General features: G+C 50.7%; 1 protein-coding gene across 5 annotated transcripts in view; it reads left to right on the top strand.

The window, feature by feature from the left end:
• The first annotated feature begins 719 nt into the window (after positions 1 to 719).
• LOC105482017 (protein tyrosine kinase 2 beta) overlaps positions 720 to 10394 on the top strand; it is a 136041-nt gene continuing 126366 nt past the window's right edge. For 2 of the 5 annotated variants that reach the window (XM_011741865.2, XM_011741866.2), the window contains exon 1: positions 720 to 898. The gene's annotated coding sequence lies outside the window, so the exon portion shown is untranslated. Of the gene's footprint in view, positions 899 to 1952; positions 2124 to 10394 lie in introns of all 5 variants that reach the window. The other 3 variants (XM_011741861.2, XM_011741864.2, XM_011741862.3) reach the window with 2 other exon arrangements.

Here is a 10394-nt window from a genome sequence, read left to right as displayed (position 1 = left end):
CCTCCTACTCAAGAGCAAGTCTGGAGTTTTTCTAGGGATAGGGAAGAAGTGTTGCTAAGTGCCCTTGAGTGCCTGCTCACATCTCACTGACCCGAAGGAAGAGGGGACCAGCCTCTGGGCAGCCAGGTGGACTGATGTGGAGACAGGGCCCTGGAAGGGGCTGTCCAGATTCTCTAACTATTTTTGTGCTGTCCTCAGACCCTACTTGGTCACAGCTCAGGGACCTGGTCTTCGGTGTTCAGGGACCTGGACCGGTTCTGCCCAAATCCCTGGTGATATTTATGATTTTTCATGCCTGCAAAGGGACTGGGGCCACTTTAGGACATGGAGAGATTAGGACACAGGTGCTCAGAGTACCATATAGGTAACATCTCCCACTGCGGGGGGATTGGGGGAGAACCAGCCTGAGAAGTTGGTTTCCCCTGCCCGCCCTGCCCCCACCTCCCTACACACACCTTTTGGCCTCCAAAAGGCTGCAGGTGGAGTGGGCAGAGGATGGAGGGGTGTTAGGAATTGGGGAATCAGCTGCTCACAAGGGGCACATAACATCTGAGGATCCCATTTGCGGCCGGGGGGATGGCAGAGATCGCCCCTCCGGTCTGCCTGGCGCTCAGGGAATTGGTGGCAGCTTCTATTTCAGAGTTTATGGTAAGAGGCTGTAGCCGGCACACACAGACAACACACCCCACCCTTTAAGGAAGTGGGGAGGAGAGCAGCAGGGGTGTGGTTAACAACTCAGAGGAGGAGGGGGAATCTAACCTGTCAGCCCTTTTACTCAGCCACAGCCTCCGGAGCCGCTGCACACCTACCTGCCCGGCCGACTTACCTGTACCTGCCGCCGTCCCGGCTCACCTGGTGGGGCCAGAGGGAGCAATCGCCGGAGTCCGCGCCTCCCTGGGTGAGTCCCTCCCGCGAGCCAGGGCTGAGCGCTGTGCCCGGCAGAAGTTGGAGGCTTGACCGAATGGCAGGGGTTGGGGACGACAATTCCGGGATCCTGGGCACCTGAGCTGGGAGTTCCCGGAAAAACAGCCAGACCCAGGAAATCGGAACCGTGGGTGCTGTGCACACGCCTGGAGCTCGCCAGCCTTCCGCGGGGAAGAGGGGTTCTATTTTAGGAGTAAATTTGACACTATAGGGTGTTTCTCCCTCTTTGTCCTCTCAACATATTCAGACAGGGGAGGCTGGGGGACGCTAGGGGTGACAGTGTGAGGGCACAGGCAGGCTGCTGCCTCTAAAGGTCAGGTTAGGGAGCCACGGAGTTTCAGATCCTGCCTCAGACCTCTGCCTGCTCCCGCCCCGCTCCCCGCTCCTCCTGGGCCCTTCTGCAGCCCCTGGGGTCATAGTCTCACCCACAGCCCACCCCAACTCTCCTGCAGCCACTCCTTGCCCCTGAGAGGTCATCTTCTGAATCAAGCCCTGGCTGGAGGAAGCAGGGGTGTTCTGGGGGGCAGGGGAGCTCGTGTGTGTGTGTGTGTGTGTGTGTATGTGTGTGTGTAGTCAACACTGGCCACTCTGGTTCCTTGAGAAGCCACCTCCTGAGTGCCACTCAAGGGTTAAGTTTGGAGCTGCCTCTGCCTGCTGTCAGGCTGAGCGTGGGCACCGCTTTGGGTGGGTGAGCGTGGAGCGGCATATGGGTGATGTTCTGTAAGCCCTGCCACCTGCCCTAAGCCTCGACCACATGATACCGGCATCTCCCTATACCCCAAACTGGGAGCAAAACCCAAGTCCGCTCATTTAAGGGGCCAGCGGGAGGACAAGAGCAGAAAGTTGTGCCTAGAGGTGGCATTAGCCAAGAGGGACTCGGAAGCTGCGCTGTGGTTGGGTCTTAGCCCACTGGGGCCGTGCACCTGGCGTGACCCGGTGGTGGGTGCTGGGAGGCCCCTCCACGTAGGATGCTCTCTGTTCACCCCGAGTGCTGTTACTGACGGCCCTGTCTTTCACAACCACTCTAGGGGAGGGGGAGGAGGACACTGATGAAAAAGTGACTAAAGACAGAAGGGAGGAAGGAAGTAGTCACACTGGAGAGCCCCAGCATTGGCGGGACAGTCTGCAGTCATTCATTCAGGAGGCACTCACTGGCTTCCCGCCTGTGGCCCGGTGCAGGTGCAAGGTGTGGGGACAAGGTGAGTGTGGCATGGCCTCTGCTCACCAGGGCAGTGTGGGATAGGGGGTGGTTGAGGGAGGCTGCCAGGGGAAGGTACAGGGTACTATCCAACCGTGCACTAGAGGGCTGTGGGGGGAGCCAATCAGCAATGGCCAGGTGGGTTTCCTGGCAGAAGTGACTCCAAGTTGAGAGCTGAAGGATGACTAGAAATTAGCCAGGCAAGAGAAGAGGGGAAAGAACAGCAAGTGCAGAGACCAGAGGCTAAAAGCAGCAGGAGGCTGGAAGCAGCGGGAAGCATCCAGGAAAATGAAAGTAGCTGGGCTTGTTGGGAGCCTAGAACATGCAGGGGCGAGGGGAAGCTGCAGGGGTGAGTGGAGACCGCTCTAGAAGGTTTTGGAAGGCCTGCCAGGCTGCCATGGCAACTTCTGTTGGAGCAACACTTGGGACCTGGAGCCAGGCAGGAGACTTCCCAGCAGAAAGGGGTTGCCAGATTTAGCCAATAAAAGCACAGGACACTCAGATTTGAATTTCAGATAAGCACTCAAGGTTTTTTTTTTCCAATACAAATATGTCTCATGAACTATGTGGAACATACTTATACTCAAACATTATTCACTGTTTCTCTGAAATTCACATGTAACTGGGTGTCCTGTATTTGGCAACCCTACTCTAGGAGAAGCTAAGGTTGGCGCAATGCTGGGAAGTAAGGGCTGGAAACTGCCCAGGCACTCTGAGAACAGTCTCAGGTTTATCTTGTAACCATTCCTCCTGGATTTTATTTTTGAGCTCATTCACTGATTGACGCTATTATTTAAAAGACAAAAAAGATCAATTCCTTGGTCAGTTTACTCATCTATACAGGTGAAAGGAGTATGGTACCTCAGAAAGAAACAGCATTAAATCCAGACAGATCTGGGTTCAAATCCGTGTAGACTGGTGAGCTTCTCTGACCTTCAGAATCCTCTTTTCTGAAACGAGGGCAGGAATATCTGTGCAGGTGGTTGGGAGGATCCCTGATAATGTATGTAAATTGCCTAGTGAGTACTAAAGGAAACATGGTGCATATTGAATTTTGCAACACCTTCACAGGGGTGAGCAAAACAACAGCCACAGAGTGTTTGGGTTCATTTACTTCCACAAGTGAGCACTTGGAGGTCTCAGGCAAAATACAGGGTAGGGTTTCTGCGTCCAGTGAGAACACCTGGGGTTAGCCCTTGGGTTGGGGGCAGAGTCTACATTATGTTTTTAGCTTTGCTACTCCCTTCCCATATGACCTGCTTCAAGGGGTGGAGATATAACGCTCTTCTTGAGGGATGGTGGGTGGGCAGAGAGTGACTCAAAGTAGAATTAACTGAAGGGAAATGTGAATGAATTAAAGTAGAGAATCCACATAAAATATTCAGTGCAGACAAATGGGCCATGAAATTTGGCTGTCATGAGTCCCAGTTTTAGGATGAGTTCCTTATTAGAAAAGTAGTGCTAAGAGATAGAGCAAGCGAGGGTGCCTTGTGAACTGGATTTTGACTTTAATGGGAGCATTTGTAACAACAAATTAGGGTCCTCCTAAAAGGGAACCTAGAGGAAGTTAGAATTCGTTAGGAGAAAGAGGAAATGGAAAGTGTGTTTCCTTTGCGGGAACGGCTAGGTTAAAAATGGTCCTTCTTTCCAGTGGCTGAACCTCCCCATCCCCCTGTGATAAACATTTTGTCCCCAGGTCCTTAGATGGTTTGCCCAGGTGGTGTTGAGAGAGATCCTATGGCGTGAGATGGATAGAGGTGTTCCACTGAACACCTAACGTTTCTATGAAACGTTCAAATGAGCCTGCACTTGGACTTGTGTCTTGAATATTTGCAAGGTTATGATCAGTCCTGCATAAAAAGACACATGTCATTCCCTAAGTATGGCTATAGAGCCCATGCAGAATCTCAGGGAAACAGCACTCCACGTTGAGTGAACCTTGATTGATGTGAGCACAGTTTGGGGACCAAGCAGGTCTTTCAGAAGACATAGCCCTTCTCATAACGCTAGCCAGGATGGACCTAATTCATTCTAGACTAGGCAGTGTCCAACTTAGAGAAGATCTTCAAGGAAGGAGCCCTTGTGTGCAACCTTTTTTTTTTTTTTTTTTTTTTTTGAGGTGGAGTCTCACTCTCTTGCCCAGGCTGGAGTGCAGTGGTGCAATCTCAGCTCACTGCAACCTCCGCCTCTTGGGTTCAAGTGATTCTCCTGCCTCAGCCTCCCAAGTAGCTGGGACTACAGGCATGCACCACCACGTTCCACTAATTTTTGTATTTTTAGTAGAGACGGGGTTTCACTGTGTTGGCCAGGAGAGTCTCAATCTCTTGACCTCGTGATCCACCCGCCTCAGCCTCCCAAAGTGCTGGGATTACAGGCCTGAGTCACCGCGTCTGGCTATATGCAACCTTTCTAGCATCATGCATCCTTCAGAGACACAAACTCCCACCTGTGTCAGCCTCAGTCTTCCCTTTGCAGCTCTGGCCATGTTTTGTCATGCAGAGGACTCTGGAGAAGGTCCAAGTCCCTTGGCACTTAGCTCTGCATAGTGATGACAGTAGCTCCATGTGCCCCAAATACTGCTAGGACAAAGGAAACTGATGGTGAGGCTAGGGAGGGGAGGGAGGCTACCCTGGGGCTACCCTGCATGGTAGATCACTCAGTCTCTAGTTTCCCCTGCCTGGGACCCCTATGTCTCAGGACCACGTGACTCTGGCCTCCCAGGTAGATGGCCACATCGGGGGATGGAGTAGAGGTGCAGAGCTGCGACGTGCCTGGGGCTGAAAGTGTGGTAATGAAGATAAGTTTCGCTGGCTTGAGGATGAAGAGTTTCTTGTAGAGTATAGGTCAGTTCCAGGGTCGAGGAGAAAGAGCAGGGATAGTGGTGACTCTGCAACACTGATATGCCTTATCTGTCCAAGCAGTCAGATGTTCAAGAGCTCGGGCTCAGAGTCAGTCTGCCTGGGTTCCAGCCCAGGTCTGGGACCCCGTGAGTAGCCTTAGGTAGGTGAGTTAGCCCTAGCTTCCTATCTGCAAGATGGAGACAACAACAGGGCTTCGGGTGAGGGTGGCATGAGGTAGTATACATTAGAGAGATATTCAAAATACAGCTACTAACGCCTGAGTATAGATCAAACAGAACAGACACCACCTTTACCCTGAGCAGCATCAGAGAAGCCCCCTTCCATGCCAGGCTTACCCCGTCAGTGCATCTTGGGGAGTCTGGGGGTGGAAGAAACAGGCCTTTGGGGGGCTGTAGCATGGACATTTCCAACGAGGATGGACTATTTTGATATTTCAACAACCCAGATGCACCCGCTTAATAATAGCGTCTTATGCACCCACTTAATAATAATACAGTCAAAGTACAATAAAACATTCAGTCCCATAATTAGGCAGATGATACACATCCAATAAGTGTGAGCTCTCCGGTGTCTTTACACGTATGGCCATATCTGAGCTGGTGGGTCAGCGCCATTTATTTTTCCAGAGGTTATAGGGCCTCTTCTGCGAGTCATCAGGCAGTTTCCCCTGAGCACTGTCTCACAAGCATACATCAGGTATTCAATGAGGTTTATTTCTGCCTAGCGCCACTCTCAGTTCACTGTGTTTGGGGAACAGCCAGCCCTAATTAACTCTTTAGACAGCAAAGAGACTGTCTACGAATGCCCATCCAGCACTGAAGTCCAGATGGTCATTTAAAGTGTTCAGAGAGCTGACAGGCAGGAGGAAATGGTGGCTTCACTTTCTAGGCCTCCTAATACTGTGTACAAAGCTGGGAGCTGTGCGAGGGGGCGGCAGAGGGGGAGGGGACAGCTTTTTGAGTCACTCTGCTGTTTCTCAAGGAATAATTATTACTCATAGCGACAGTTTATTAAGAGAGCAGACTTGAAGCTGCATGTTCCAATGCACTTTTCACCTAGATGCAATGGGCAGGTTGGTGTGAATGCGGAGTTTAATTTTCGGGAGACCCTCCAGGTAGGCTATAGGCAGGCTGCAGGACTGGACACTGCTCTGAGTTTTGTGGTCTTCGTGGACTCTTACCTTTTCCCAGCGCTCAGGTGGTTGCTGCTTTTATGAGGCAGCCAGTCAGTGTGACTAGAACCAAGATCAGCAATGGCCAATACCTGCGGGAGGCAAGCCTTCCTGTTTCCTAGCTTGGCTCTGTTCACTAACATCTTCCCCCTCTCCAGTTCTCTCTCTTCCTTTTATGTTCTGAAATCCACCCACACAGAATCTGGCAAGATCACTCACTAGAGACAGGGGCGCTCAAAGAATCCACCTCGCCTAGGGTTTAGAGCTCGGTACCGGGTTTAATTCGCATCTCCTGCATTTGTCTTCCTTTAAATTCGGCCAATTCTCCCAGTAATTGTGGGGGCAGACCCCCTTTTAATGTGCTTCCTTTCTTGAGGGCCTTGCACCTGATTCTGTGAGAACCTGCCCCCCCACAAGCCATAGCAGTCCCACTGGTGTATATGGGGGTGATTGACGGGGGGTGGTCTACTGGGAATTCTGACCTGAGTTTGGGTTTTGCTTTTCTGGGGGTTCCCTTCTCTCCTGGGACAGAATGGCCCCTGTGGTGGTTCTGGCCACTTGGAGCACCATCATTTTCTGCTTTCTTTCTTTCTTTCTTTCTTTGTTTTTTTTTGAGATGAAATCTCACTTGGGCGCAGGGGCATGAGCCAAGACTACAGGCACATGCCACCACACCTGGCTTATTTTCTTTCTACAACCTCCACCTCCCGGGTTCAAGAGGTTCTTCTGCCTCAGCCTCCCGAGTAGCTGAGATTACAGGCACCCACCACCATCCCTGGCTAATTCTTTTATTTTTAGTAGAAACGGGGTTTCACCATATTGGCCAGGCTAGTCTCAAACTCCTGACCTCAGGTGATCCACTCCCCTCAGCCTCTCAAAGTGCTAGGATTACTGGCATGAGCCACCACACCCAGCCCATTTTCTGATTTCTCAATTAATGTACTATGTCCATCCCACTGCTCTGGGAACCTCAAGTGCTTTTCTGTGTTCTCTGGGAGCATTTGCAGTCAAAACCCAACCCCTCTCACCCAGCTTGGGTGTACACAGTCCCCGCCCCCAGGTCCCGCCCCAGGTAGGTTATGGGAGATCTGATGCTGCTGCACTTTGCACCTCTGCAGAGGCTCTCGGCAGCATCCGATCACATCCCCTCTGCTATTTAGGCAGATGTTTGGCGCTGGCAGACAGCAGTGCCAACTGAGATAGCTGCAAGTGACTCACAGCAAGCTTGAATCCCAGCCCCCAGCTCATTACAGGCAGAAGCTCAGGCAGTTTTTCAGCCTGGGCGAGAGGCAAGAGAGAGGGCAGGAGGCGTGGACTTTGGTGTAGATCCTCTCACCTGTTAACTGGGGGACATTGGCTAAATCTCTTTCCTCTTCAAGCCTCCCTTTTCTCATTTGAAGATGAAGAATTAGTACTGCCTCCCTAGTAGGGTCATGGAGAGAAATACTTGACTGTGTGAAAATCCCCCATGAAACATCACAGGCATTGTCCCAGGAAAAGTAATGAATTTGGGATCAGAACGTGGTGGGTTTGACTCTCGACTCTGTCACACTCTGCCTGTCTGACATCGCCAAGTGATAGAACCTCTCTGAGCCTTACTTTGCTCATTTGTAATTTGTTCTAGGCACTTGCTGAATGTTTCTCCCCATCACCCCCTTTACTCTCAAGGTATAGTTTTTCTTCCCCCAATTTTTTAAATCTTATTTTGAGACAGAATCTCACTCTGTTGCTCAGGCTGGAGTACAGTGGTGCAATCACGCCTCACTGCAACCTTGACCTTTCGGACTCAAGCAATCCTCCAGCCTCAGCCTCCTGAGTAGCTGGGACCACAGGCACACACAACACTGCACCTGGCTAATTTTTAAAATTTTTTAGAGACGATGTCTTGCTATGTTGCCCAGGCTGGTGTTGAACACCTGGGCTCAAGCAGTTCTGCTTCGGCCTCCCAGAGTGTTGGGATTACAGGCATGAACCACCACTTCTTCCCCAAAATTTGAGGAATTATATCTGTCCTCACAAACTTTATAGTATGGTAGGGGAGGCAATACATGAAGATAAAGAACTGTATGGTATTTATTTAACTCTAAGTTATTTAAAGGTAAATAATGTTGTGCCATAAAAGAGGCATGAAGTGCTATGAGATTGCAGGACAGAGATTCCTTCTGGCTATGGACTCTGGGAATGCTTCCTGGAGGAGACGGCATTTGGCAAAACTCTGAAAGGATAGACAGGATACACTGTGGGAACTTGAGGTGGTGGCTGTAGTCAAAGAAGAGTATAAATAACAGCAGAGAGATGGAGAGGTGTGGTTTGAGTGATTCATTTTGGGTGGAGTCAAGAGTGGCAAAAGGGAATCAGAGATGGGAGTGGAAAGGAAGATAAGGCTTGGACAGGGAGGCCAATGTGTTTGAGAGTTATTCTGGAAGTCCCAGGCAGCTGTGGGGCTTTATTCTGAAGGCAGTAGGGAGCTGTTGACCACACTGACTTGGATGGAGGTGCCAGGGTCAGATTCCGGATTGTAGAGTGGATGAGAGTGAGGAGAGCTCAAACTCCCAGGGGGGCAGATAAGAGAGTGTTGTAATGGTTCAGGCCTCACACATCTGAATAAATTGCATAACTCAGATGCTTTGCGGTCCCATGGAGCATCCAGGCAGCCCCTGGAGGCTTCTTTCTCTGAGTTGAAATTGGTTCTTTGATGAATTTGAGAGATACAGGACTTATGAGAACATCCGTGAGGAACCCACCATTCTTCACCTCTGTCTTCCATATTCTTGATTCTCAGCCCAGCCGCTTCCCCCTGGGCCTCCCCTCTGCTAGGAGTGTGTTAAATGCCAGCCTGTCCCAACCTCTGTCTGGCAGCCCCTTGAAGTATCAAGTCAGGAATATGCACTTAGATCCACAGGCCCCTTCTCCATCATGTCTCCAGTGACCACCCAGATGTGATGATTCCCAGGACCCTCCCTCCCTCCCTTAGGCCTCGCTTCTAAGAGTCTGTAAGATATTCCCACTTGAAGAGCTTGTTTTCTTAAATGCTGTATCTCAGAAATTAAACTCCTCCTTTTCTCACGCCAAACCATCTCTTCCTCCTGGCTTCTCTCCTCTTCATGGGGTTGTTCCTCTCCCACACGCTCAGGTCAGAAACCTTGCTATTGCCTCCCCTTTTTCCACGCCTCCGCTTTTCTCTGCTCGTATCTTGCCCATCACTCAATCCTGCAGATTCTTTCTTCATGCCTTTCATTCCTTCCTTCCCATTTCTGTGGCCCCTACTCCGACCCAAATCATATTACCTAATATTGCTTCATATTTTTACCCAAGAGCCTCGTCCTATCCCTGGTTCCTTTGGAAACTCTCCAATGCCCCCAGGCAAATCCAGCCCCCTTAAATTTACCATTCAGTGCTTCCCGTAATCCAACCTTGATCTGTTCTTCTAACTGAACTTTCCCCATACCTTCCAAATGAAGCCCCAGCCAGCCTGGTGTGCGCCCCAGTCTCTGGTAAGCCTCTACTCAAGTCCTGTGTCCTGTTTGGAATCCCAGCCCCATGCACTTCACCAGTCCTACTTACTCCTTTAAGGTTCAGTTGGTGACCCACCCTTTTGGAGGACATCTGAGCTCCCCATGGCAACTTCTGGGCTTCTTTGCATCCTGGGATCTCCCAGAATCTATTTCTCAACCTGATGCTACATTCCTCCAGAGCAGGGAGATGCCTTTTATTTTGTTCTTCTTCCTTATACCCTCAAATTCCAAGGATAGAAAATTGTATTTCCCTGGGCCTGTGAAAAGGGATCCCTCCTTCCCTGTACACTCACGCCTGGCTCACAGGCAGTGAGCCAGACAGCGCTTCCTCATTCCCCACAGTGGGTGTCGCAACAGCCAGTTGCAACTAGAATAGGGGCCACATCCCAAGCCTCTTGAATTCTTGCCCTGTGGTTAGCATGCCCTTCTTGCCTGTCCTGAAGGTGGAGATTTCCTACAGCCCAGAAAGAGGGAGTCAGCAATGTAGGGCAGGAACTTCATCATTTCTTTACTAAACCACTCCTAACTCTCTCTAATCTCTACGAGTCTTACCTTTCCCTTGTCTCTCCTCCTCCTGCTGTTGAGTCTAACTAGGTAGGCCAGGCTGAATGAGAGGAGAAAGAAGGGGAGGAGGAAAGAAGTTAGGCATCCTCGGCAGAGGGTACAATGCTCTGGGAAAATGGGAAAGATTTACAAGGCACAGACTGACAGTTTTTAGTAACTTG

Source organism: Macaca nemestrina, chromosome 8, assembly GCF_043159975.1.
Source record: "Macaca nemestrina isolate mMacNem1 chromosome 8, mMacNem.hap1, whole genome shotgun sequence".
NCBI lineage: Eukaryota > Metazoa > Chordata > Mammalia > Primates > Cercopithecidae > Macaca > Macaca nemestrina.
This window is presented reverse-complemented; position numbering and strand designations above follow the sequence as displayed.